Source organism: Trachemys scripta, chromosome 1 (genome assembly GCF_013100865.1).
Source record: "Trachemys scripta elegans isolate TJP31775 chromosome 1, CAS_Tse_1.0, whole genome shotgun sequence".
In the NCBI taxonomy this organism is placed as follows: domain Eukaryota; kingdom Metazoa; phylum Chordata; order Testudines; family Emydidae; genus Trachemys; species Trachemys scripta.
Genome location: NC_048298.1, coordinates 333,431,810 through 333,438,705, shown reverse-complemented (window position 1 = coordinate 333,438,705; position 6,896 = coordinate 333,431,810).

Sequence of the window (6,896 nt, the reverse complement as noted above, 5' to 3'; positions counted from 1 at the left end):
TGAATAGACTCAAAATGACACATTTTCATTTTTTCACTGGAAAAAGGGGGGTGAAAAGGGAGAGTGGGGAGAACTGAAAAAACTACACCTATTGTCCTACTCCTGGCCTTTATAGACCATGGAGGTCCTTGACTGCTCTTACAATCTTCCCACACCTCTAGCTGTAAAGGACATATTTTTCCCATTGATGATAATTCACAGTAAGAGCATTTACATCTTGCTCAATATTATCCCTCAATCTTCTTCATCAGATGCCATAAGGATGTCCTTCCATAGAAGATTTGTCTTCTGTCATGCTAACTGCATGCCTTGCTCACTGAAATGGCTGAGATTTCCCTACCTTAACTATACTTGGTTCTCCATAGACTTCTGTAGTTCCCTATTAGATCATCTTTGCCAAACTCCAAAAAGCCAAAACAGAAAAAAGTTCATTTCAATTCCATCTGGCTCCAATCAAGATGAATCTTTTTTTGTTTGATTTGATTGAAAACAGATTTTTTTTTCATCTCAAATTGTTTAATCAACAAATCCGAAAATTTAAAATGGTACGAAATTTTTTTGCAAAAATGTTCATATGATTCAAAAAGGCATTTTTTTTTAAACTGAAAACTTTCTGATGAAAATTTTTCAACCAGATGGAGAATCTGGTGAAATGACAATTAAGAATTTCTTCCTAGGTGGTGGTCAGTACTATTCCAAAATGTACTCAGTCCCTGGTGAGGTTTTGAGCAAAAAACCCTTTTCCACTAAGATTTCTTAGTATTTTATTAGCCTCCCCTTGTTTCAGGAAGGTTTTATTTGTTTGTTTCCAGGGCTGAATAAATGGTTTATCTTTCTTTTAGACCCAAGTTTAATATTTAGCTCTCTTTCTATAACAACTATAATTCCTACCACCAGCCAATAAAGTCTTAGGCTGGCATAAATTCCCCCAAGTAAAACATTTATGTTTACTAAAAGAATTGCTAGTCCTTTGAAAAAATACTGTTATGGGACTTGTGATTGTTGTGCGTAGTTTCATGGCTCAGAAATGTATCATAGAATGTCAGGGTTGGAAGGGACATCAGGAGATCATCTAGTCCAATCCCCTGCTCAAAGCAGGACCAATCCCCAGACGTTGTACATTCACTTTCTTTCCCCAAGAATGCCAAGTAAAGAATTGCTAACCATAAATGTGTTCCATCGAGAAAAAAGGAAAATCAGTTACATTGATCTAACTGATTTAATGACTTCCATGAAGGTTAATAAAGTCCAGTATGTTATGCCCTGTGAATAGAGCAACCAAAAGTTCTGGTAAGATTTCTCCTTTCCATTTACAGAGTGAAATATCATAGGCCAAAAAGCCAGACAACACAAAATATTCAATATACTTTAAGCTGGTTTAGGAAAGCACTCATGATTTTATCTTCAGATTTTATCTTGAGTCTCATGATATTTGATGTTTCATAAAGCCCCAGCTGCTGGAGTCATGTGATCAGGTGAAAATCTCAGCTTTTCATTTAAGAAAAGAGTAAAAAAGACTTGAAAAACATGACCCGTGAGTGACCTGAGGGCTGGAAAAAAAGCCAAAGTTAAAAGCACCCAACATTTATTTATTTAGCTCATGTTTTTTAATCCAATTACAGGATTTGGCGGGGGGGAACTGTCTCATTATTTTTAAATGCTTGCAGTTGGCAGTGCTGGAACTTGCAAACTGGTTCTTGTCATCCAGCCCTAAGAAGCAATGGGCAAAGGCTGGATCCAAGCCCAAACAGCTCCAAAGCCTTTGAGTGTTTGGATCTGGGATTTTGGTTCTGCTCAGCAAGGTGACAGTGGATCAGCAATGTCACTTGGAGCTTGGATCTGATCGTCCCAGGTCTTTGGTTACTGTAAATCAGCCTTGCTCCATCCAAGTCCAAGTACCAAATCAGTGCTGTTTTACACCAGCGGAGCATCTACCCCTTTTATGTTTATGATTTAGCTCCTTGTGGCTGTGTAAGATTCCCACTCTAGACTAGAGGATGTAAGGCACTCATCTGTGCTCGGGGTAAGGGGAATAACTGGCTAGGCAATAGTACTTCAGAAAAGGATCTGGGGGTGATAGTGGATCACAAACTGAATGAAACAGCAGTTTGATTAGTCACTTACTTAGCACTTAGTTCCGCCTGTGTCGCTGACACATTGGGCAGTCCAGTTCCTCCATACATTATGGTCACTCATTAGCTGTGATACTTTTCCCCAGATAATGCCAGTGCATTCAATATCCTCTGTCACTGTCTTCTGCCAGTTCTTCCATGGCCTTCCTCGTTTTCTCTTTCCTCCCTCGGGTACCTAATTCAATGCTTCCTTAGCATGTCTCCCATCTTCTATATGGAGTACATGTCCCAACCACCTGAGCCTTCTTTCTTTGATGACATTGTCTGACATGTCCTGCTCCGTCAGCTCCCCTACCCTCACATTTTTATTTTGTCTTTCCCTGAAATGTTAGTATCTTCTTCCGCCATCTGTGATGGGTGGCCTCCAATCTCTTTTTCTTAGCCACTGTCATTGGCCACGTCTCTGCTCCATATGGTAGCATGCTCAGTTCAGTTGCACGGCATAATCTGTCCTGGAGTTTGGTGTGGTGGATGACCTTGTTTGACCAGATATTGTTCATCATTCCAAAAGCGGCGTTTGCTTTTCCTATTTTTGTATGAATATCTCTATTGCAGCCACCTTCAAAGGTCATCACCCTCCCTAGGTAGCAGAACTCGTCTACCTGTTCAATTTCTTTTCCAGCCATGTACACCTTTCCCTCTGTTGTCCTCTTTCTTACCTTCATAATCTAGGTGTTCGCTGCATTTACTTTCAATCCATTTTTTGCTGCTTCCTGTTCTCCCTCTGATGAAAGGGCAATCATTCTGTTCCATGTCACACTTCAATGTCATTGGCAAAGTCTAGGTCATGTAACTCGTCTCCACTATCCCATTTTCCACCATCCACCAGGCCTTTTGTTGCCTGCTTCCTCACCTGCTAATGTAAAAAGGATTGGGGATTACCCACATCCTTGTCTAACGCCAGTCATAATGTTGAACCTCCCCACCCAGGCTTGTAGCTGATCTTACTGCCTATCTGCTTCCATGATATAAACTCATTATGTTGATCATTTTGGCTGATAACCCACAGTTTCTAGCATGTGAAAGCTTCTGAGGGGTGACAGAATTCCAGCAGAGGTACTCAAGGTGCAAGGTGAAATTCTGAATGAACAGTTAACAAAACTCTAACAAAATATGGGTGAAAGAAGAAGTGCCACTAGATGGGAAAGATGGTATCATCATGGCATTGCCAAGAAAAGGTGAGCTTACTCAATGCACGAACAGAAGTGGTATTGTACTGCTATCCATCCCAGGCAAAGTATTGGCTACTGTTATGCTGAACTGAATGAAGAAGGTGGTGCATGAAATTATTTTACAAGAAGAAGCGTCTGGGTTCCATGCTGGTAGATCAGTTTGTGAACAGATATTCACTCTTTGTCAGATCATCAAAAAAGCTCCTGCCATTTTAATTAACTTTATCGACTTCAGGAAAGCATTCAGTAGTGTCCACAGGGAGACTCTGTGGAATATTGGAGCTATTGCTAGAAAAACAATATGATGCTGTAGCAAAAAAGGCTAATATCATCCTGGGAGGCATTAACAGGAGGGTCATATATAAGAATAGGGAAATCATTTTTCCACTCTATTTGGCGCTGATGAGGCCTCAGCTGGAGTGTCCAATTTGGGGCACCACAAGTAAAGAAAATGTGGAGAAACTGGAGAGTCCAGAGGAGAGCAACAAAAACGATAAGAGGTTTAGAAAACATGAGAGATGAGGAAAGATTGAAAGAACTGGCCAGGGTTAGTCTAGAGAAGAGAAGGCTGAAGGGGAACATGGTAACAGTCTTCAAATAATTAAAAGGTTGGCATAAAGAGACTGGTGATCAATTGTATTCCACGTCCACTGAAGGTAGGACAAGAAGTAATGGGCTTAGTTTGCAATAAGGGAGATTCGGGTTACAAATTAAGAAAAACTTCTTTAACTATAAGCCCAGTTAAACTGGAACAGGCTGAGTAGGGAACTTGTGAAATCCTTGTCACTGGAGGTTTCTAAGAGCCCGTTAGACCATCCCAGAAAAGTGTTTATACTTGGTCCTGCTTCAGTGCAGCTGGACTAGGTGACCTGTTGAGGTCTCTTCCATCCTTACATTTCTATGATTCTGTAAAGGTACATTTTGTTTCTCCCATCACGTACCTGAAGCACCCAAGCATGCACGTAGCTCCTTGACCATCCCGTGGCGTTGCATTAATCTGGACCTACAGCCCTGGCTGAGTAGCAGCAGCCCCCTTGCTCCCCTCCCCCAAAAAAGGCAATGAAGCAGCACCAGTGAGGAGGAAGCTGCATGCGAGACCCAGAGCGCCCATTAAAGAGGATGGTTCCTTTACTTTGAGTTACAGCAGTACAATTTTGTCTGACAGCATAGCGTTACCCAGGCTGATGGCTAGGTATAATAGACAGGGACTGCCAGGCATGAGATTCAACATCAAATTTACGTCTCTCTGGGGGGCGTGGAAATTAATCTCATATTGGCAAGGCAGAAGCTGACCGAGTGTAAACACACTCAAAGCTGTCCTTTGACTCCGAGGGAGTGTTAAGGACGCTGGTTCAGAGTTTCATTAAAAACTCATTCAGCCACCAAGGGTCGAATTCACGAAGGTATTTTGCTGCCTAACTCCCATTGCAATAGCTGGTGCTTCAGAACCTGGCAGTTGTGACACCAGCACGTGTTATTTAATAAGTGCCTGCTTGTCTTTTGGATGAGTATTTCACAACTATAGAAAATGGCACTGCAAACATGGCCTGCTTTTTGCACTCGGAAATCTGGTCACCTTAACCTCCTCCCCACCCCCGCCCGATCCCTGGGGCTTAGCTCCCACTATGCATCCGAAGAAGTGGGTATTCACCCACGAAAGCTCATGCTCCTATACGTCTGTTAGTCTATAAGGTGCCACAGGACTCTTTGCTGCTTTTACAGATCCAGACTAACACGGCTACCTCTTTGAAACTTAGCTCCCACTATGTTCTCCAAGCAGCTGGACTCTAAACCTCCCCCTCCCCACCACTTTTGTGTACCAGTGAACAGGGGACCTTGCAGCTGGTATCTGCCCCACCCTGACTGCCTACAGCACTGTTCTCCAAGCAGCCCAGCTGGCCAGCCTACACTTTTAACAGTCTGACAAGCCATTCAATCCGGTCTGACTCCGCTAGTTGGGGGCATGGCCATATACACACCGGACAGTTCATGACTAGCAAGGCAATTGCCTGGCCAGGGTTGGAATGTGGCATTGAGGAGCTGGTTATTTTAGCCTGGCTCTAGCACCCCCAAAGCTGATGTTATGGACTCCCTGGCAGAGGATGCTTTGGCAGGCTGTGGAAGGTGGTTGGATGCCTGTTGACTAGGTTCTATTCAGGAGCTATTGAATGCCCATCAGAAGGTAATGACTTTTACTCATGTCTTGTGATTTCTGCATTATGGGGCTACATCCAGAACTGAATCCAGAAAACAAGCCATTTCCATTGTGATTCTGATCCAGACCCCAAATTATGGGGGCAGGTTTGGGATCCAGGCAGTGGAATTCAACCTGCTCTTGCTCCCAAAATTCCAGGCAATGGGATCTGATTTGAGCTTCTCTTCTTGGCCTCTCACATGGAAACGCTGTCCATAGTAACCCCTCCTGTCCCAGCCCATCCCCACTGCAACATCTCAACAGACAAAAGCCATGTCCAAGATGGTGACTTCATCCTACATCATTAATGAACGCTAAATTATTGAGCAGCTTCATAAAAAATGAAAGATACATTTTACTTCACTAGAAATCCTGAGAGTAACCCAAATATGTCACACAGGCTGATTGTTAGCAAATGAGAAGTCCTGCCCCTCATTAAATATATAGCAAAGTGGGGTAGAACATGAAAGATGCATGGCGATGGGAAAAGAAATAAAGTGCTTGCAATCGCAGCTGAGGGGGAGAAGTATGGAATAAGAAAAGGCAAAGAGAGAAATTGGTCAGAGAAAGAGAGAGGAAATGAGAGGTAAAGAACTCAAGTTGGGCTTAAAGACATTAAAGTGACCAGGAGCATAAGTCCCATTGAAAGTCTTAGCTCACTTAGAGTAAGAAACATTTCCATGCTTTTGATTTTTTTAGACATTAGGGCCAGATTCTCAGTTGATGTAAATCAGCATTGGTGAAAATGGAGTGATGTGTATTTACACCAGCTGATTATCTGGCCCATAAGATGGCACTAAGGGGTGTAGTGAAAGTTGGGGCCTACTCCAATTAAAAGATTCTTGGAGCAGCTAATCCTGGAATACACAAAGGGAGAGGCAATTCTTGAGTTAGCCCTAAGTGGAACACAGGATCTGGTCCAAGAGGTGAATATAGCTGAGCTGCTGGGCAATAATGACCTTAATGTAATTATATTTAACATCCTTGTGGGGGAATACTGAAGATGCCCACCATAGTAGTATTTAACTTCAGAAAGGGGAACTAAGCAAAAGTGAGGATGCTTGTTAAACAGAAATTAAAAGGAACAGTCAAAAAAGTGAAATGCCTGCAAGCAGCATGGAAAAAATTTTAAAACACTATATTAGAGGCTCAAATTAAATGTATACCCAAATTAAAGAGAATAGTAAGAGGACCAAAAACATAAATGCCACCATGGTGGAACAACAGAGTAAAAGAGGCAGTTAGAGGCGAAAAGGCATCCATCCATCTGTCTAAGAGTCTGAAGACTGTATATCATGCAATATTGGTATAAATAGAAAGAGGCAGCTAAAAGCAATGCCCTAAACAGCCCAATGCTGGTACATGTTTGCCAGCTCTCAGGGTGACTGATAAAACTGT